General features: G+C 42.0%; 1 long non-coding RNA gene across 1 annotated transcript in view; it reads left to right on the top strand.

Moving 5' to 3' along the window:
- The first annotated feature begins 1,582 nt into the window (after positions 1-1,582).
- LOC121014137 (uncharacterized) overlaps positions 1,583-21,928 on the top strand; it is a 21,754-nt gene continuing 1,408 nt past the window's right edge. The window contains exon 1 of the long non-coding RNA XR_005783055.1: positions 1,583-2,544. This is a non-coding gene — a long non-coding RNA (uncharacterized LOC121014137). The remainder of the gene's footprint in view (positions 2,545-21,928) is intronic.

Below are 21,928 nucleotides of genomic sequence, written 5' to 3'. Positions count from 1 at the left end.
CCTGTTAGGCCTTTACCTCTGTGTTTCTTTCTCTCAGTGTTTTTTACATGATCTCTACATAGCTATTTTCAATAGCTGTTTTATATGCAACCTTTCCATTCCATTCCATTCAAAACGTTCCTTCCTGTTTGCAAACGAGCTTTTCTTACAAGCGGGTTAGTGCCACCGTGCTGACTCTCTTTTAACAATAAGATTTCTTGTTTTCCCCACATTTTTCAAAACCTGAGAATTAAATTTCCAGGAATGCCAAACCGCTGCATTTCATCTTGACTAATTTGTCACACGGGCAGGCCTCCTGCTGCCAAATCAGCATGAGTTTAAGCTCTTTTTTTGTTGTTGTTGTTGTCAAAAGAAAAAGAGAGCAGTATGATTCTCTGGCAGACATTCACATGACTTTCCCAGCAATCTGATAAAATCCCATCCCTGCATTCCCCGAAAGCCAACCTTGAGCTAAACTTTCGACTTGTTTTTTTTTTTTTTTGAAAGGGGCTTAAATAAATGCACTCAACAATTTTGGAGAACAGATCTCTCCAGGCAAGGCAGGCTGGGCGGCATTCCTGCATTTCTCATGCTGCAGAGGGAAAAGTTCCCGAATGTAAGGGAATGCTTTTCTAAAGTTATCTGCGAAGGGAAAGGAATACTTAACGTCTGTGTGATTCAAACCTGGGCACCATCCAGGTTCCCCCAATTAGCTGAAAGAACAGTGCCTTCTATTGTGTCTTGGAAAATTCCAGGAAAATTTGCTTCTCTCCTCAGTGTGAATAACAGCACGGTCCAAGCAGCTTCTTCTCGTTTCACAAGAGGCCCACGTGAGGACAGAGATGTTACGAGAAGAACAGTGCCAGGGGACGGAAAGGCAGCCATGATGTAACTTTTTATATTTTCCCAGGGGGAAAAAAATCAGAAACTTCTGCATTATGAGGGGTGATTGAGTAGAGACACTTGTTCATCCATGGGGAGATGGTGGGAGTTCTAAAATGTGTTTATCTTTTCCTTCTTTCTTTGTGTAACCCTGTTTTTCAGTATAGCTTGTACTTCTGAGGTCATACTGGACTAGGGGGAAAATTAAGGTGAAAATAAGTCACAATAGAGGCTCTGCCTCTACAAACTCTGGAAACTCCAGATTCTCAAATTCTTCCTACGTGGTGCTGGGGTCCATATGGAGACACTCCACATGCTTCTCGGGCCCGATGTGGCACCGTTTCCTGCTTTTCCAGGTTTGGTCCACATAGGGCCACCATATTGTTTGTTTTCTCTGATGACCCTGATACCTGGTATTTTTTTTTTAATGTTTATTTCTTTTTGAGAGAGAGAGGGAGAGAGAGAGAGAGAGCCAGTGCGCATGAGAGAGTGAGTACACAAGTGGGAGAAGGGCAGAGGCGGGGAGGGACAGAAGATCCAAAGCTGGCCCTGCATTGACAGCAGAGAGCCTGATGCTGGGCTTGAACTCACAAACTGCAAGATCATGGCCTGAGCCCAAGTTGGGTGTTTAATCGTCTGAGTCACCCAGGTGCCCCAGACCCTGTATTGAGGCTCTGGGGTCTTGATGTCGTCCTCACCTGTCAAGACATCACTGTCAATCAGGTTGCCTGCTGACGGGGTGAGGCTTGGCAAAGCTCACGCCAAGTGATCAGAATGTGGTCTTTGCTTCATCTATGTAGGCAAGGATAGATCTTTGGGGTGTGTGTGTGTGTGTGTGTGTGTGTGTAGGGGGTAAAAATTCCAGAGCCCACTTCCGTACCTCTTTTGTACATTAACTCCCAAATCTATGACTCCAGTCTAGATCTTTCTCCCGTGCTTCTGATTCTCCTTTTCCACAGAATCTCCTCCTGTAATCCCTGTTTCCATCAATGGACCAACCAGCTTCTAAGCTAGACTCAATTTATATCCTCCCACCCCCACACAACCAAAACCTCAATTATAAAATTAAACACAAAACCTTTGACAGTTCTAATACTAGCAGAAAGGGACAGGAGAGTGTGGGTTAGGAGACCTATATTTTTCTTTAGAAAAAATATACTGGAAAACAATATCTAATAATTGAAACGTTGAATTAATACTCTTTGTCCTAATAGGAGGAAAAGGTTTCACTTGCAACTTTTATGGGATGAAACCCATCAAAATTCTTTTCCTGTCATTTACTAATATTTCCAGTAGTCAAAATAACGTGGCCGTATTCAAGACATGAAAAAGGAACATATTGTCCTAAAAATAAGCGCAGGTGGGGAGCACATATTTGGGCAATCTGCTGCAGGTATGTATGTTATCTCCTTTAGGGCAAGGTAAAAAAAAAAAAAATCAGCATGTGTAATTTTTTAAAAAGCATGCTATTCTCTGCATTTAAACTCAGAACGTTTAAAAGCAACGGATGACCCATCTGTGAATGCTCCTGAAGAAACCAGTCAAGATAGGAGGTGAATCTACGTGCTGGCAGCTGTCGAGATTGGTTGGAGGGAAGTCTCTAAGACATCATGAGTACCTGGGGTCCTGGCAGTGCAGACGAGGCCTCCTAATCACGGAATCCCACATTATCCGTGACTGGAGGTAAAGGTTGACATGATGCGCATCATCTTGTCTGAACATTTGGCTTTGGGTGGAACTGAGCATTTCCTCCACTGAGGGAACACAACCTGTGAATTAATAGTTTAACTAACTGAACGCTGAATTCAACTCATTGGACATGTAACCAGACTGCGTCTAAACTTTTGCTGCCGACGCCAATGGTTCTCTGCAGGGGTAGTTTTATGCGAGCACAGATGGCTTTATGAGGTTTCAGCTCTCTTGGGATTCATGAAGGAGGTGCTCTAGAAGGAGGTAACAAGGCACTTGAAAGTGTATAGAAGTTCTCTACATCTAGTGCTCACATGAAAATGGAGTCTTGAGTCTTGAAGCTGTACAATGTATTATAACTCGTGCTACGGTTGAATTAGAATTATGATGTTCCAAAAGCAAACCGTCGTGAGGATGCAGTAAGGGGTTCCCTTGCTGCAACAATATTAATTTGCAGAAGTATAACGAGAAGACTGGTAAAGTTTGGTTTAATCTACAATGAGACATTAGCACAAAACTTAGGTCAGCAGGAACATGGAGACAGAGGAGCCTCAGGTATTGGCTTTCCTGCCTAATGGCTGTGTGATTTTAGACAGCTTATTTAAAATGCCTTCCCCACTTTTTTGAAAAGAATACCCTCCTCTCCATTTATTTATATTTCATTTGCTTTCTTTCTACACTGTGTCATAGTTTTCTGGACATAGATTTGTACGTACTTTGCTGGATTTATAACTAAATGTTCCAATTTTGGGTGCTATTGTAAGTGGTATTTTAAAAAATTTCAATTCTGGTTGCTCGTGGCTGGCATAGAGGAAATCCATTGACGTTCGTATATTGATGTTGTCGTTTGCTTTTTGTTCTCTCCATCCACCATCATTAAGACTGGGATGCTGCGTTCCATGTCCATCACTTTTTTCCCCCATGGTACTGCTGATCTCTCTTTTTTCTTAAAAAATTTTTTATTGTGGCAAAAATACTAAACATTATAGGTATCTTCTTAAAAAATTTTAAAGTGCACAATCCAGTATTGTTAATTATAGGAACAATGTCATACAGCAGACCTTATTCATCTTGCAACTGAAGCTTTATACCCATTGGACAGCAAAGATCTACACAGTCTAAAGCCCAGTTCTTTTTTCAGTATCCATAAAGTTTTATTGGAACACAGCAACACCCATTAATTCACGTATTATCTATGGCTGCTTTTGTATTGCAACACAGACTTTTCTCCCAGCTTTCGTGAGATCTAATGGACATATAACAAGTTTAGGTGTACAACGTGATGATTTGATACACACACACACACATATATATATATATATATTGCAAAAATCACTGCCACAATAAGGTTAGTTATCTGTCTATCTCTATCACCTCACACAATTATCATTTTTCAATGAGGAGAACCTACTTTCTTAGGAATTTTCAAGTATATTATACAGTATTGTTAACTGTAGCCACTGGGCTGCACATTAGATCCCTGCAACTTATTCACCCTATAGCTTTTAACATTTCCCTCACCTCCAAGCCCCTGGCAACCCTCATTCTACTCTCTGCTTCTGTGAGTTTGACTGGTTTAGATTCCACATAGAATTAGGATCTAACGGTATTTGTCTTTCTCTGACTTATTCCGCTTAGCACAATGCCCTCAAGGCCCATCCGTGTTGTGGCAAAAGGCAGGATTTCCTTCCTTTTAATGACTGAATAAGGTTCCATGTGGGATATGCCACGTCTTTCTTTTTTATCCACTCATCCGTGGATGGTCACAGGTTGTCTCCAAGTCTCGGCTAGCACGTATAATACTGCAATGAACATGGGGTGCAGATCTTGTTTCAAGCTAGTGATTTCATGTCTTTGGGATGAACCCCCAGAAGTGGGATTTCCGGATCCTATGGTGGTTCAATTTTTCACGTTTGGAGGAAACTCCATACTCTTCTCTCTAGCCGTTGCGGCAGTTTGCATTCCTACCAACAGCGTATAAGGTGAAACTGAGGATTTCTTATCTGTGAAATAGAACGAAGAATATCCATTTGAATCGTTGAGGCTAGGCTTAACATAATGCTCACGAAGTGCTTATGATAGCTTCCTATGCTTTCTGGGGACACAGCAGCTATTAGGAGTTCTCCTTCCGTGTATGAGATATGAACATATCCATATGTTCTGAAAGTGAGAACAGTATGAATGGAGTTGTTGGTGGAGTGTTTGGTCCCGGAGCTAAGCACTGGTCGTATTCCACTTCTCCCCTTAGGCTATGGATTCCTTAAGGGCAGATAGGACCTTATTGGTCGCTGACACTTACTAGGCTCCTGACGTGTGTTGAGATCTCTGAACTTCAGAGTGGCTTAAATTTTTTTTTCAGAGATTATTTGAAGAAGTCTAGATGCTCGATGGGTTTTTTTTTTTCTTTTTTTTTTCTCCCTTCGTTGACTGAAAAGCAAGGAATGCATTATCTGTGGATGTCTGGCCTGAGGGAGATTTCAGGAAAGCAACTAACTAGAAATGTACTATTAAATGTCAGACTCACTACAAATTAGCACGAATCTAAGATTGGTATTTTATGGGAGAATTCTTATGTTATTTTTTTCAAGAGTTTCCTTCGAAAATATTTTAACAATTTGCCCCGAGAATAGTTTGGGTTTAGTCCACTTAATGCCCTGGGTTTTTTCCTTAGAGGTGAATGGTTTTGTTGACCAAAATTCACTAGTTCATAACAAAGCTACAATATGAGATTGTTGAGTGTGATTTTTTTTTCTTTTTAGTCTAAATTGGAACCTTATGGACATTGAACCTAGAAACATATGCTGATGTGATTTATATGTAGAAAATCTCTTTTCATATTATGAACAAAATCACTATTGTGTTCCAATCTTTGTTCTCTGGGGATGAATCTTAGTAAATCACTTCCTGCCATTCAGATACTTCAGAGCTCAAAATGCCTGAAACTTAACAACAGATTCATCAGAAAATACAATGCAAAAATCTAAAAGGTTATGATGACAGGAAAAATGTTTCCCATTTCTCCTGAAGGGGTGGGGAGGGGACAGGAAGGAAAGGGGAGAATTTTAGAATCCGGTTCTTCTATGTCTGAAAGAAGACAGTTCAGATTAATTACTAGGGCCTTAAATAAGAAACAGGACAATGTCCTCCACGGAGAGAGTCACGTTAGCCAACCATGAACCTTTGGTACTCACCCTCAGGCTCCAGGCGCAAAGAGAAGTTTAAACAGGTCTGAAAAAAATCAACCCAAGCATGCCTTTAAAAATGAAAATTGGAAATAAAACTCATTGTGCTCACACTGTTCCTCTTCAGACCCATCAGCTCTCTCTGTATCTTGAGTCTATCATTTTAACAACCCTGGAAAGTTCAAGGTTTTGCGAGTACATGTGTATCTACTATTCTCCAACCCCCTCCCCCCTCCCCCCATAGAACATATTTTACCAATTTAGTTTACAAAGAGATTTAGGTCTTCCCTGTTGTGCTTTATTCACCTATAACGTGGGGGATCATAAATATGTTTCCATCTCCTGGGGAACATTTTCTCACATTGCATTTGCAAGATGTGCGCTCCAGATGTGAAAGGTTAAGTTACTTTGTAAATTTCTTCAGAACAGGGATCTCTTAATGGAGTACATTGTTATGCATGCAATGCCAGGTTGGTAAAGGATGCCTTTGTTAGGATAAACAAGATGTATCTGAGCTTTTCCTTTCTCTGGTGATTTCCAGTCTGGGCGGCAGAGATGATAGAAAAGAGGCTGAGAATTTGGAGGTGGTTTGAGGAGGCTGTCAGATTGATTCAAATCTACTTTTTTTTTTTTTTTTAATTTTTTTTTTTCAACGTTTATTTATTTTTGGGACAGAGAGAGACAGAGCATGAATGGGGGAGGGGCAGAGAGAGAGGGAGACACAGAATCGGAAACAGGCTCCAGGCTCCGAGCCATCAGCCCAGAGCCCGACGCGGGGCTCGAACTCACCGACCGCGAGATCGTGACCTGGCTGAAGCCGGACGCTTAACCGACTGCGCCACCCAGGCGCCCCACAAATCTACTTTTTTTCTAATTCCTGAATGCTCAGGTTTTATGTGCTTGTTGCTCCCTGTGAGTCTTAATTCTTGGGAGGCCGCCCACAAACGCTGGCTCGGAAGCTACTGGTGTGCTTCTGGGACCAGTGGCAAGAGTGGATCAAGAGCAGTGAGAATTTCTTTTGTGTGAAACCCACAGTGGCTTGATCCAGGCTATGAATTAGACGATGCGGGGTTTTTTTTCTTTGAAGAATTCATCCTCTTTTTATATCAGTTAGAAAATCCTCCATTTTTTGAAAAGGGAAACACTTTGGAGGGAAAGCAGATGGTCAGGGAAAGCATGGAGTTTCATGTATTGATTCTACCCGTGAAGACGGGATTGATAGCCCCAACCAATCAAGAGCACAATAGGAACCTTTATATTCCTTCTGCTTGTCTTTCCTTGGTGCTTGTAATTGCTTCCCAAAATGTAAATAAAGGGAATCTTAGGGGCTCTTGAGCTTGAATCTTCTCCTCAGGGGGTGAAGGGAAAAGAGATTGTTTAGAACCTGGACATTCTGCACAAGATACCTTAAAGGCCCTGAGCTATGTATTGCATTTAACACATTTTAATGGGGGAGAAATAATTTGGAATCAGACGATTTGGGCCCGTGAGTATTGGACATGTATTTGCTGAGTGTTTTGTGCCAGTTTCTTAACTTTTCTGAACCTCAGCTTAATTAGTCACACAGGACTGATAATATCTTCTTCACACAGTAGTTGTAAGGACCCAATGAAATACACCACACTGAGCCATAGGAAATTGCTAGCGTTTGATTGTTTTTGACCTTTGCCAACAACCATCTTGAGGACAAACTCATACAAGCAATGTTGTATAAGTTGTAAAGTACATGTGAATTTTAGTTAAAATAAAGTGAAAAGTTACTTTTTCCTCTTTGTGTGAGGGAGAAGTGGAACTTTCTTAGAGAACGACTGGAGAACATTGTGACAGAAGATGTGTGCAGAATTTAAAGGGAAAGGACGAGGAAGAGAAAAATAAATGATGAAATGAGTTTTTACCTTTTGGGCAATTTTTTTCTGCTTTAATGCGGACTGGGGATTAGGTGGCTCTGTTTCATCAATCTGTTTAATGAGCTGTGTATAGGGACACCTGGGTGGCTCAGTCGGTTAAGTGCCCAACTCTTGATATCAGCTCAGGTCCTGAACTTGCGATCTTGAGATTGATCCCCACATTGGGCTCTACGCTGACAGCATGGAGCCTATTTGGGATTCTCTCTGTCCCTGTCTCTCTCTGCCCTTGCCCGTGCTCTCCCGTACACATGCAGGTGCTCTTTCTCTCTCTCAAGATAAATACACATTAAAAAAAAAGAAAACAAAATTTTTCTTCTATAAAAAAAAATGAGCTGTGGAGGCACCTGGGTGGCTCAGTTGGTTAAGCAGCCAACTTTGGCTCAGGTCATGATCTCATGGTTCATGAGTTCAAGCCCAGTGTCGGGCTCTGTGCTGACAGCTTAGAGCCTGGAGCCTGCTTCGGATTCTGTCTCCATCTCTCTGCTCTTTCTCAAATATAAGTAAACATTAAAAAAAATTTTTTTTTAAATTTAAAACACTAAAAAAAAAACTTTAACACTTAAAAAAAAGAACTGTGTAAAAATGAAATATTCACACCATCCTTTGTTAATAGTTTGGAAAGTGAGTTTATTAATATCAAGCCAGGCTTGATATTGTCTTTTTCAAAGGACAAAACATTTCCTATGCAAGCCCCTCCATCAAAACCCTCCAATTTAATATGATTAATAAGGTAATTTGAAATTTGGATAATATTCCCACATTGCATAAAGGAAAAGTAACTTGATGTTACAGGCCATCTGGAATAGATAATCCATCTAATACTTATTTTGAGGAAAGAACACAGAGAAATACAGCACTAGCATTTGTTTTTGATGTGATCATAGTTTAAGGTGCAGCAAGGCCTCGTAAATAAATGGGCCAACCCAGGGTGGGTATTAAACTTGACATGTTTTCTTCTTATTTAGTTGAGGTATGTTAATAAATAAAGCTTATTTCTGCTTCCCATCTTTCAGACTGATGTTTGGAAGCCAGAGTTAATAGTTTAGCTTTTTTTGAAAAAAATGTTTATGTATTTATTTTGAGAGAGAGAGAGAGAGCGAGCATGCGCGCATGAGCGGGGGAGCGGTGGGAGGAGCAGAGAGAAAGGGAGAGAAAGATTCCTACGCAGGGTCAGTGCTGTTAGTGTAGAGCCCGACACGGGGTTCGATCCCACAAGCTGTGAGAACATGACCTGAGCTGAAATTCAAGACTTGACGCTTAACTGACCCAGCCACGCAGTTGCCCCAATAGTTTAGGCTTAAATCCTTTAATAATGATTGTGACTGCCAAAGTGGAAGACTTTAAGCAGTGCTAATTTTCTACCTTAAGAGAAAAAGATCAATTAGGAAGAGTTCGTATTTTCCAAAGGTGCAAGAATCCTGTAATCATGTGGTTTTGTGAAACATAAAATGAGGGTATTCATATTGAAATTCTCAGACATGAGTTTTTGTCTTGGGTTTGGCAATGACTTATGAAACCTGTTGTAGAGGGTTTTCATATGAGCAGCATGCACACAAATATTGAATATTTGGATGTTTTTGGGGGTCTGTAAGATAACTTAGAAACACCGAAAAGGTCTCTATCTGCTTCCTACTATTTTAATTCTAAACCATGGGAGATATTTAGAAACCCAAGGAAGATTTTTTTTTTTAATTTTTAAATGTTTATTTATTTTTAAGGAAGAGAGAGAGAGAGAGAGAGAGAGAGAGACAAGGTATGAATGGGGGATGGGCAGAGAGAGAGGGAGACATAGAACCTAAGCAGGCTCCAGGCTCTGAGCTGTCAGCACAGAGCTGGACGTGGGGCTCCAACTTTTGAACAGTGAGGTCATCACCTGAGCTGAAGTCAGCTGCTTAACTGACTGAGCCACCCAGGGGGGTGCCAGGATGTACAGCTGGGGACTGTCACCCCCCAGTTTTGGGGGTTGTTACGATGTTATCCTTCTGTTTGCCCAAAGTGTTTTGCAGCCTGATTTTAGAGATTGTGAAGAGGTGGGTGGGTAAGATACTGGGGACATTGCCAGTGTTGGGGGAGACGAAGGGAACTGGTGGTGGTCTGGGATGTACCTGGAGCTGAGTTACAGAAGAGCCCACAGGCTCTCCCAACAGTGTTTTACTGAATCACTGGGTCATGATTATAGCATTTCAGAGTTGGGAGTGGTCTAAGAAGTTAATCTCGTTTCTCCGTTTGCCTCAAGTAGACATGCACTGACGTCCCAATGGCCCGTGGAATCAAGTTCTAGTACGTCGTTGCAACGTGTTTCCTCCCGGGCATGTGGAGCAGCAGGCTCGCCCGGAGAGCAGGCTTGGTAGTGGATGTTTCAAAGAAATTGGTGCAACAGGTTATTCAGAGGACTGAACACACAGTTGGAAATGGGAGATGTGTCATTAAAGCTCAGATAACAAATAGTAGGTGACATGGTTCTGGGTTATTGGCCAATCCCTGCCTCAGTGTGACTTAGTGAAGGTGTGGCAAAGGAAAAAGTTTTTTTTTTTGGATAGTTTCTGGATTTTCTTCCCTATCAACCCATTCTCCCGTAACCCCTCTTTATCATTGTTCTTGATCCAGTTTCTGTTCTTCTTTTTTTTAGGTGTATTTATTTTGAGAGAGACAGAAACAGTGGGAGTGGGGGAGGGGCAGAGAGAGTGAGAGCGAGATGGAAAATCCCAAGCAGGCTCTGTACTGTCAGCGTGGAGCCTGATGCGGGGCTCGAACTCACGGAACCATGAGATCATGACTGGAGCCGAAACCAAGAGTCCATGCTTAACGGACGGGGCCACCCAGGCGCCCCCAGCTTCTGTTATTCTTGAGAACTATTTGGTCCTCCCTCAGCCATTTGCAACCCTCTGAAGGTTCATGCTGTCAACCAGTGTTGGGGGCCTGACTTGTTCAGCAGTCACCACCCCCACCTGCCGAGGAGCCCCCATGCATGACACCAAGCAGGGGGAGATCCCTGTCTCCAGAGAACTGACTGATGACACCCGCAGGAGACTCCGGATTCCTCAGGGACTGCCTTCAGGTGACAGTACCAGAATGTGGGGGTTAGGAAGTGGCAGGGGGAGAGCAAGCCAATGCATCGGCCAAACATAGAAGGGTCTCAGGAGTCTCTCTGGAGGTCGATCACAAAGACCCAGCAACAAATGGCTTGTTGTGGAGCCTCGCCCTGCTTAGAACATCTTTAGAGATCGTCTTTCTACCTCCTCACCCCTCCTTGGCGATGACTTTGCTGATTGGCAGGTCGCTTTCTTTCCTTGGGAGGCTCCCTTAAAAATCTCTCTTTGTTGTGTTTATTATTTATTCGGCGAATATATCTTGAACCCTTCCTTAGTGCCAAGATGATGCTAGTTGCAGTTTCTTGTGGGCTGTACTAAGAAGTTTGATGAAAGAGTTTTCATTGTTTTAAAGTTTATTTATTTATTTTGAAAGCAAGAGAGAGACAGAGAGAGAGCAAGTGGGGGCGGGGAAGAGAGAGAGAGAGAGAGAGAGAGAGAGACGGAATCGGAAGCAGGCTCTGTGCTGTCAGCGCAAAGCCTGATGTGGGGCTCGAGTTCACAAACCGTGAGATTATAACCTGAGCCAAGATTAAGAGTCAGACGCTTAAATGACTGAGCCACCCAGGTGCTCCTCGTTTTGTTTTTTAATTAAAAAAAAAAAAATAGGGAGTGATATGATCTAGTGAAAAGAGGTTAAAAGGAGCCTTTCTGCTGTAAGGGACGGCTGCTGGCAGGCATGGAAGCAGGAAGAACACCTAGGGGCTGCCCTGATGCCATCCATGGGGGCTGGAGCAGGGGGTGGTGTTGGTCAGGATGAGGAGGGGTGGACGGATTTATAATACTATTTAGAAACAGAAAGGATATTGTTTGGCACTGGATTGAATCAGGTGAGGATGGAGGAAGAGAGCATTAACAATGACTCCTCGGTTTGTGACAGGTAGACATGGGCAATTATTCACTGAGCTGAGGAAGATGGCTGGGGGTGGGGTCACGGGAGGATGACCATTCTTGTGGGGTAAATGAGAACCTTTCAAACTTTTCATGGACTTGAAGGCATGTCATGAATTTACTTCTTAAAAATCCCTTTTTCAGCTAAACAACCGTACTTAACAAGATAAATTTATTTTAACATGCCCACATTGGCTCATGGTTGATTATTGTGTAAAGATAGCCATTTAAAAAAAATCTCTTTCTCTTGAATTTTGTGACTTTTTTCCAATGTTTCTTCCTTACCCATTAAGGAGTTCTGCTCTTGGGGTACCTTGGTGGCTCAGTTTGTTAATCAACCAACTCTGGATTTCAGCTCAGGTCATGATCTCATGGTTTGTGAGTTTGAGCCCCACCCATGTCACTGACAGCATGGAGTCTGCTTGGAATTCTCTCTCCCTCTTTCTCTGCCCCTCCTTGGCTCGCGTGGGCTGGATCTCTCTCTCTCTCTCTCTCTCTCTCAAAACAAATAACTAAACTAAACAACAAAAAAAGAGTTCTGCTCTCATTCAATTTAAACAACATATTTTGAGGTGCCTGGGTGGCTTAGTCAGTTAAGCATCGGACTTTTGGTTTCCACTCGGGTTGTGATCTCACAATTGGTGGGATCAAGTCCTGTGTTGGGCTCTGCACTGACAGTGTGAAGGCTGCTTGGGATTCTCTCTACCCCTCTTTTCTGCCCCTCCTCAGCCTTTGGACTCTCTCTCTCTCTTAAGATAAACATCCAAAAAAAAAAAAACAAAAAACAAAACTCCAACATATTTTGTTTAACTTTTTGTACTTGTGAACTGAACTTGATCTTTTATCACCACCAATAATATGTCTTCTACATCTCACAGTTTTATTTTTCAGTACATAGTCAGTGCTCATAGTTATAACTATTTTTTTTAATTTTAAATGAGCATTTTCCTTTGTTCAACAGAAAAATAGTGCAGAAATAGGGGACAAAGATCTTTAGTGTAAGCACGTTGGTAGAAGTCTTTCTGGCAAGAGCTAAAGGAATAATTCAGGAGGAAAATTGCTCCGGAAAATACCCACTTTCTATTCTTTAAATATTAGTTGTCAAGGAAAGTTTCATAAATCATCGGTTAATGTCTGAAGACAAATATGGAATTAGATCAAAATGTTTTCCCCCAAAATATCCCAGCTGTTCCCAACAGAACCTCAGAGTCTCACTTCCAATCAGGATCTGGATTGAACAATAGTCATTTTAGGACAACTCTTCCCCAATGCCAAGATTTTTGTGGCTGGAAAAGTCAAGAGAGAAATTTAGACCAGCTTTATCGTACTTGGTCAGTAATTTTCAGTACTTGTTTGGTAATCACTTTGGAAGATAACAGCAGAAGAATTCTACTTCAGAATATCCTTGGCAAATAACCATTTGGAATTTAATCTTAGAATTTCCTCTGGACCCCACTAAATTTTCATGACTTTATATTTTTCTGGTTTTCTGTGGATATCGCTTGTCTGAGCCTTGTATTCTTGAGAAGTACCCATGTTTAGAATAAAAAAAAAAAAAAAAAAAAAAACAAATCAGAACTTTCCTGAGGTTGAAACTTTGCTGGTGAGGCTTATATTTAAGAATTAAGATAAGCACTTGGTTGAATGTTTAGCCTTTCCTGGCCCCCCAGATTTATTTCCCATTTTTAGTTGGAAAAGCAGAATGCAGTTTTTGCTGGGTGGATTATTAATGTTTCATTTTGACATAAGCTCGGTGTTTGGAACATGTAGCCAAGATCTTTCCTCTTGGGATTGAAATTTATTCTGTGATCAGTGATTCATATCTTGACTTTGGGATTTTGAGGTTTAAAATGAATACTGATTCAAAGGGGACACATGCATCCTGATGTTTATAGCAACACTATCAACAATAACGAAATTAGGGAAAAATCCCAAATGTCCATAGGCTGATGAATGGATAAAGAAGATGTGCTACACACACACACACACACACACACACACTGGAATATTACCCAGCCATCAAAATAATGAAATCTTGTCATTTGCAATGACATGGATGGAACTAGAGTATATTATGCTAAGTGAAACAAGGTCAGCCAGAGAAAGACAAATATCATATGCTTTCACTCATATGTGGAATTTAAGAAACAAAACAGATGAACATAGAGGAAGGGAAAAAAAAAAGACAGAAAGGGAAGCAAACCGTTAAGAGACTCTTAATGATAGAGAACAAACTGAGGGTTCATGGAGGGAGGTGGGTAGGGGATGGGCTTACAGGTGACGGACTCTAAGGAGGGCACTTGTTGGGATGAGCACTGGGTGTTGTATGTAAGTGATGAATCACGAAATTCTACTCCTGAAACTCATATGACACTCTATGTTAACTAACTAGAATTTAAATACAGACTTACTTAAAAAACAATCAAATGAATATAGCAATTTCCTTCTTCCCTCGGGTGGGGATGGAGGGCTGTTGTGGAGCTTCATTAATTTGTCATTTGTCATATGCTTTGGAGAGTAAAGAAAAAACTTCATAGAAATAAGAAACATTGTTATTACGCCAACTTCCGGTGTTCGTCAGCAAACTAGTAACTTAATTGAAGCCGTTTACGTGTCAAAAATAAAGTGAACACTTGGCGATGCCTCGATTGATTTAATAAATGCAGACAGCTGAAAAACACACTTCATTTCATAAAGTGGACTTTTCTTTTTTTTTTTTTTTTTTTTTTCTGGAGGATGAGGTAGTCTTGAATAGACCAGTTCCCTGTTCTCATTATACAGACGAACTGAAAGACCCTCAAAGCTTTTACTTAGTAGATGCAGCTTCTACCGGGATAGCAAGTGGTTTCGGTTGGTTTATTTTTGTTCTTTGAAATGAAGTAGGCACTTCTCCTGACAACGTTACGCAGTGGCAGGGATTAGGGCTGCCAGAAAAAAAACACAGTGCAATTTGATTTTTGGATAAACAAGGCATGTTTTAGTGTAGGCGTGTCCCATGCAGCGGTGGGGTGGAGAAATGAATTGTGGTGTGCTCCTACAACAGAGAAATAAGAATAGGCAGCAGGGGGAATAAACAAACTGCAGCTATTGGCAGAAACAGGGATGAACTTCAGAAAACATAATATTGAGAGAAGGCAGGAGTCCCGGAGTGCACGCTGTATCATCCCATTTATATGGAATTTAAAGAGAGACGAAACTAAACTACGCGGGTGGGTCAGCCTTGTAGTTCCTCTTGGAAAGCTGTGCCTGGGCGGGGCAGGAAGGGGCCCTGGGGGTGCTGGTCGCGTCCTGTTTCATGATCTGGATGCTTTGTTTTATGAAAGTTCATTGAGGTGTTATGATGCATGCAATTTTCTTCATGTGTATTATAGCTGAACACAATTTATAAGAAAAGAGAAACATAGCATGCTTTAACATACTTTTAACAAATTTCTTAACTTCAAAAAGTTTCAAGGGAGACATTTGAGAAAGTGAAAATGACAAATGTTCATATAATTGTTCATTAACTACTTTACTTACCTATTTATTCCATGAGATTAAGATAGCTATTTAAGCTTAAGCTTAAGGTGAATTTTTTTCTTTAATTTTTTTTAATGTTTATTATTGGGAGACAGAGAGACACAGAGTGTGAGCAGGGGAGGGGTAGAGAGAGGGGGAAACACAGAATCTGAAGTAGGCTCCAGGCTCTGAGCTTCAGCACAGAGCCCAACCCGGGGTTTGAACTCACAAACTGCGAGATCATGACCCGAGCCGAAGTCGGTAGCTTAACCAACTGAGCCACCCAGGCGCCCCTTAAGGTGACTTTTCATATCATTATTTGTTCCTAAAAAATACTTGGGCTACATAAAAACTAACAATTTGGCCGTAACTCTTTGCTCATAAACTGAGTGATTTTTTTTTACTTTTTAGTGGGAACTGCATGGAACAATGATTACCTGATTTGATCAGAAATATTTAATGGATCTATTTTTTTAAGTTTATTTATTTGACAGAGAGGGAGAGAGGGAGAGAGAGAATCCCAAGCAGATTCTGCACTGTCAGCACAGAGTCCAACTCTGGGCTCGATCTCATGAACTGTGAGATCATGACCCGAGCTGAGATCAAGAGTCAGATGCTCAACCGGTGGAGCCACCCAGGTGCCCCTAGTGGATTCTATTTTTAAAAATTGCTTTGGTAAGAATAGTGTAAATGGATTAACTGCTCACTAACAGACAAATAACTATTTAAAAAAGGGAGAAAAATATCTGGATTTATGTAAAACTGAAAATCTACCAAATAATGACTTTTCCCTGATGAGAAGTTAAAGCAGTGCTGTGGGGTACAAATATTATTGAATGTCTCCATGAGCAATCAAGCACTGAGCACCTTATCATGTAAATATCTACTAGTGGGTGGTGGCTGTCTAACAGCCTTTAAGATAAATGCAGAGAACTGACTGGTGATTTTAAAAATTGACTTGACCAGTAAAAGTCCAAAAACACCCTACCAAATAAAATATCCATAAAATAAATATGTGAAAATACATAGGTCCACATTGAAAGACTTCTTGCTCTAATCATTGAAAAAATAGATAAGCTGAATGTGGAGAAACATTTTCAGATGAAGAATATTTTATCCTGGTAGCAATACAATTAATAATGTAGGGTTGTCCTTAATTGATATTTGGATTTACCAATTACAATGCATATATATGTGAGGTGTGATATAGTAAAGTGTTTCATTTTATTTTATGTTTTTTAAAGTTTATTTATTTTGAGAGAAAGGAGAGAGAGAGAGAAAGAGAGAGAGAGAGAGAGAGAGAGAGAGAAGGTGCACACACACAAGAGAAGAGAAGGGGCAGAGGGAGGAGAGAGAGAATCCCAAACAGGCTCTTTGAGGTTATCACAGAGCCCGATGTAGGGCTCGAACTCACCACTGTGAGATCATGACCTGAGCCAAAATCAAAAGTCTGACACTCAACTGACAGAGCCACCCAGGTGCTCCAAAAGTGGTTAGTTTTAGAAATAAACAGCCTAGAGCTCATGCATTCAAGTGTATCTTCACTTTGGAAGACAAGAGTCATTTAGGTGTTGGTAGTTTGGTAGCCTGATGAGATGGGTGCTCTGATTTGCAGTTACAAGCTTATCCACCTCTATTGGTACATGAGAGGGTCCACTGCACCATTGTTCAGCTCTCAGGCACTTTCCAGATCCTTGATTTCATGACTCTGACCTCCTCATTGTTCCTTATTGGAAGATGACACTAATAAGCACCCTTTATAAAGGATTGGAAAGGGTTCCATGATGCTCCAACTCAGATGGCTGTAGTTTCTGGGAAGGAGACAGCTAGAGTGGAGTGATTAAAATCATACCTAGGCTTCAAAAATAGACATGGCCATGAATCTTGACTGAGAAGCTAATTAGCTACCTTGGCAGTCCAGTTCACCTCTCTGAGCCTCATTTTCTTCATCCATAAAATAGGGATATGCTTTAAAGAGGTTGTTGTATATAAGAAAGAAAATAACAATAAAACATGGAGTTTAGTTAATAAGGAAGGTACTCAATACAACAAAGAGCAGATGAAGAAAACCAGCAAATCAATACCTCATTTAGGTCTGAAATCCTTATATGTTCCTCTGGTTGTCAGTTTTAGCTGTAGATATTATTCCACTCTGGGTCAAGTAGAGGCTACAAACTGGACTGGGAAAATAGAACATAGGTTTGCTGGTGGCAAGCTCTAAACATTCATGCAGTGTAGTAACCCAATGTATTTCTTTCACTCATGTACACATGGCTGGCTGGAGGTAGGATGGAGAGGCTTGCTTTTGGTCTTGAATCCCATGAAATAAAAGAATCAGGTTGAAGTGTTACCATAACTTTCAAATGGGCCCATCATGGGCATGTCTGTCTATGGGTGACCTCATCTTTGGTCTTTCAAATTTCTCATTTCTGATCATCTCAAGATCTGCCTTTTAGACTAACCGGTATGTAGGACTGTGCATGTATGTGTGTGTCAAAATTATCCAGTGTGAAGACAGGCTATTCAAAGTTGGGTGACTCAGAGGCACCCTTGTTGTGGAATGGCAGTGGTTTGTGAAGCAGAGCTGGTGGGAAGCTTTGTGAAGGAGTTTTCATTCCCATCCTGGTGGCCAGGACACTGGCCATACTGTGTGTTCCAGCTTTCTCAGAAATGTAGCATAAAACTGTTGTCTAAAACCCATCATTCCTCAGTAGTTGTGAACGTGGATGACTTTTAAACAATGTTTTCTTTTTAAATTTGTATTGATTTACTTAGAGAGAGAGAGAGAGAGAGAGAGAGAGAGAGAGAGAATGAGTGAGGGAGGGGCAGAGAGAGAAGGATTAAGAATCCCAAGCAGGCTCCCCTCAGCGTGGAACCAGATGCGGGGCTTGAAGTCATGAACTGTGAGATCATGACCTGAGCTGAAACCAAGAGTGGGATGCTTAATTGACTGAGCCACCCAAGTGCCCCAGAATTAGGATGCCTTTTAAACATCAGACAATTCAGGGCACCTGGGTGTCTCAGTCTGACTTCGGCTCTGGTCATGATCTCAGGGTTTGTGGGTTTGAGCCCTGCATCGGGCTCTGCACTGATGACTCAGAGCCTGGACCCTGCTTTGGATTCTATGTCTGTCTCTCTCTCTGCCCCTCTCCCATTCGCGCTCTGTCCCTTTCCCTCTCAAAAATAAATAACAGTAAAAAAATTATTTTTAAACATCAATTTAATGGACCCAATGTGCTTGTGGCGGCACTTTTGATCTCTGTTGGTTGAGAAGACAAAGAGGCACAAAGATATAGTAAATTCAGTGACACTTCTATGGATGTGTATTTTATCGGTAATAAGCATTGAAAAAACGAGCAGGGCATATTGTCTACTTTGTCTGTAGGTGACACTTGGTGCACCTGTGGATTTACGGTGCCTTGCATTGACTCCAGTGCTCCCTCAGTAGTCTCCCTTGTTGGGAGCACAGCCCTAAATTCTCTCTGGGAAGCAAGGCTGGTGGCCAGCCATCATGCATGAGGTATTTCACTGAGTGAAATCTACACTGTGCACGGCCCCTCTGGCTGTGGCATCTCAGGCAAACCAAGTCACCATTTGCACAATGGGACTAGTAGCTTACTCCCTGGGATTGTTGTGAGGATTAAATTAGACAACCCAAAAGCTCCTAGAATAGTCAGGCACAAAATGTCAGCTCCGTAAATGTTAGTTCCCTCTAGTGGCCATAATTTTCTTTTAAAACTGTAAATGAGGGGCGCCTGGGTGGCGCAGTCGGTTAAGCGTCCGACTTCAGCCAGGTCACGATCTCGCGGTCCGTGAGTTCGAGCCCCGCGTCGGGCTCTGGGCTGATGGCTCAGAGCCTGGAGCCTGTTTCCGATTCTGTGTCTCCCTCTCTCTCTGCCCCTCCCCCATTCATGCTCTGTCTCTCTCTGTCCCAAAAATAAATAAATGTTGGGACAGAGAGAGACAGAGCATGAATGGGGGAGGGGCAGAGAGAGAGGGAGACACAGAATCGGAAACAGGCTCCAGGCTCTGAGCCATCAGCCCATTCATGCTCTGTCTCTCTCTGTCCCAAAAATAAATAAACGTTGAAAAAAAAAATTAAAAAAAAACAACTGTAAATGAGATCATGTTACTTTCCTACTTAAATCTCTTCAAAGGCTTCCCATTGTTGCTAGAGTGAAATTCAAAGTCATCTCTGGCCTTCCTCGTTAATCCTGCCCCCTCAGGCTTCATTCCTCTGGGGCCCCCCTGCTTTCCTGCGGGTGCCTAGGAACACCCCCAGCTTCTTCATCCTTTGCTTCTCTCTCTTGGGTCGGCTGAAGAGGCAACTCCTCAGAGAGGCTGTGTCTGGAGCACGCTTTCCTGAGCACTCCTGTCCTCTGTTGGCATTGGTTTCTGTTATAGCATATATCATAATAAAAATTAAGGAACTAACTACCTTTCCTGTTTATTTTCTGTCTCCATCAGGACAAGGTCTTGGCCTGCCGTGTTCACTGCTGCCCACTGTGCTCACAGGGCCTGGCACTGAGTAGGGGATTAAAGTGTATGTGTTGGGTCAACACATCTGGCACACAGTAGGTGCTTCATAAGTGTCAACTAATTGTTTTATGGAAGAAGTATCCTACCAAACAACCAGCTTTTGTTTAAAACATGTGATCATTTACTGCATTTACCCTGCTTATTCTTTGCTGTAGAAATATAGAAATCTAACTGCATCCCACTTCTCTTCCTTCTCCTTCTCCTTCTCCTTCTCCTTCTTCTTCTTCTTCTTCTTCTTCTTCTTCTTCTTCTTCTTCTTCTTCCTTTTGAGAGAGAGAGACAGAAAGAGAAAGAGAGAGCAGGGGAGAAGGACAGAAGGAGAGAGAACCTTAAGCAGGCTCCATGCTCAGAGCAGAGCTCAATGTGGGCTTGATCCCACAACCATGGGATCATGGCCTGAGCTGAAATCCAGAGTCTGGTGCTAAACCGACTGAGCTGCCCAGGTGCACCCCCCCAGCCCCGGAACTTCTTTTGGAGGGTCTGTCATGCTGCTGTCATCATGTGATATGGTGTGTGTGTGTGTGTGTGTGTGTGTGTGTGTGTGTGTTTGCTTAGCACAGTAACTGGCACATAGTAGGCACTATGTGATGTTAGCTATCATCATCGCCATCGCCAATATTAACATGTGTTGGGATCATATTCCTTTCTCTTTTTTTCCAGGCTTCTTGGCATGGCACCCTGTGTCTTTCTTGGTGGCCATCTTTGGCTAATGGGCAGTGGGCCTTCCTCCTTCCTCTGGCTGATGTTTTTACCACTCCTCTATCCTTAAGGGAGATGCTGCTGCTCTCCTAACCACTGCATCTCTAGTGGGGAGTTTTCTTTTCCTTATACCCTGCTCGAAACAGAGGCCGCAAGTTTCACCGCAAGTTTCACCAGGTCCTTTTTTAGGCCCAGGAATAATTGACATGAGGACCCACAGGAACGTGACTCATGTAGCTCCCAGGAGTGGTTCTGCTGTAATCCCAGGGACCCAGAGTCTCCTTAGAGTCTTTCTCAGCTGCCCCATTTCACCTCCACCCTCGGGACATGTTTGAGAGAGACAAAAAGAATTAAATTTCTTTCTCTCACTCAGGAAAGCAAGAAAGCCTCTGAGTCACAATTCTGACTCAATTCTATGTAACAATTGACATTTCCAAATGAAGGCTTAACTTCCTCTCCTAAAAGTGCTGTATTAAATTAGATTTTTGTTGTTGTTGTTGTTGTTTGTTTCCTTCCCTAAGAACCATTGAGAGTGTTCTTGACTTGTATTAATGTAACCAAAGGGCATATTTTGGTGTTTTTTTCTAAAATAAGGTAATAGTAGCTGGGAAGGCGAATTCAATCTTCTTTGCGGAGATAGAAAACTGCTTTGAAATGTAAGGTTTTCTCTTTCTCACTCTCCCTATCTTTTCACTGCAAGCTTCAGGCACTCACTGCCTGCACATAAGGATCGTCTCACACATTGCTGTCCATACTGCCTCCTGATTGCAGGTGCGTATCAGTCAGGTTTGCCTTTGGCATGCTGCGGTAACAAACATCTCTAAAATGCTAGTGGCCCAAACCATGAAGATCTGTTGCTCACCTACATTACATGTTCAGGTCAAAGGCTATGATCCTGGGATTCTCCCAGAGACCCAAGATGGCTAAGCAGCTGCCATCTTGAATTGCATGCCATTGTGCCACGGGGAATAGAGAACTCTGCGTCTGGCATCAATAGCTCAATGATCTGTCCCAGAAGGGGCACGTGTCATTTCAGCTCTCTACTCATTGACCAAAATAAGTCACACAGCTCCTCCCTACCAGCTGGGAGCCTGGAAGTGCAATTCTCCCCTGATTCTGGGAGAGCTGACTGTTTTGGTGAGCAACACCAATATTCCTAACAATATTCTGGGTAAATATTTGGTGACTGATCTCACTTCTTTTCCCAGAAAGAGCTCATGATCTTTTTTTACTTCTACTTGGATTCTCTTTCATTTCTCTTCTTGAGGACTTAGAGACAAAAAATAAGGCCTATCATATAGTATCAAGAATGCATTTTAGTTTTCAACCTGGTCTTCTCTTTAATTTTATTTTCCTTGTGTTATTTCCTCCATTCCTGGGACTTTTGATGTGTCATGTCCTCTTCTAGCTTTGACATTACTCTGAAAACTTAAGACTGGAAACACTGGGAAAAGGTATTCAGCTTGGCTCCCTTTTTGGGTCCTGCCTTGTGTCACACTTTTTTGCCCCTCCCAACTATTCATGTATCAGTATCACCAGATTCCTGCACATTCCTGAGAGAGCCTCATATCCT

The sequence above is a fragment of the Herpailurus yagouaroundi genome, unplaced genomic scaffold, assembly GCF_014898765.1.
Source record: "Herpailurus yagouaroundi ecotype Mexico unplaced genomic scaffold, PumYag 201, whole genome shotgun sequence".
NCBI lineage: Eukaryota > Metazoa > Chordata > Mammalia > Carnivora > Felidae > Herpailurus > Herpailurus yagouaroundi.
The sequence above is the reverse complement of the archived record's forward strand: the minus strand, read 5'-3'. Positions and strand labels throughout refer to the sequence as shown.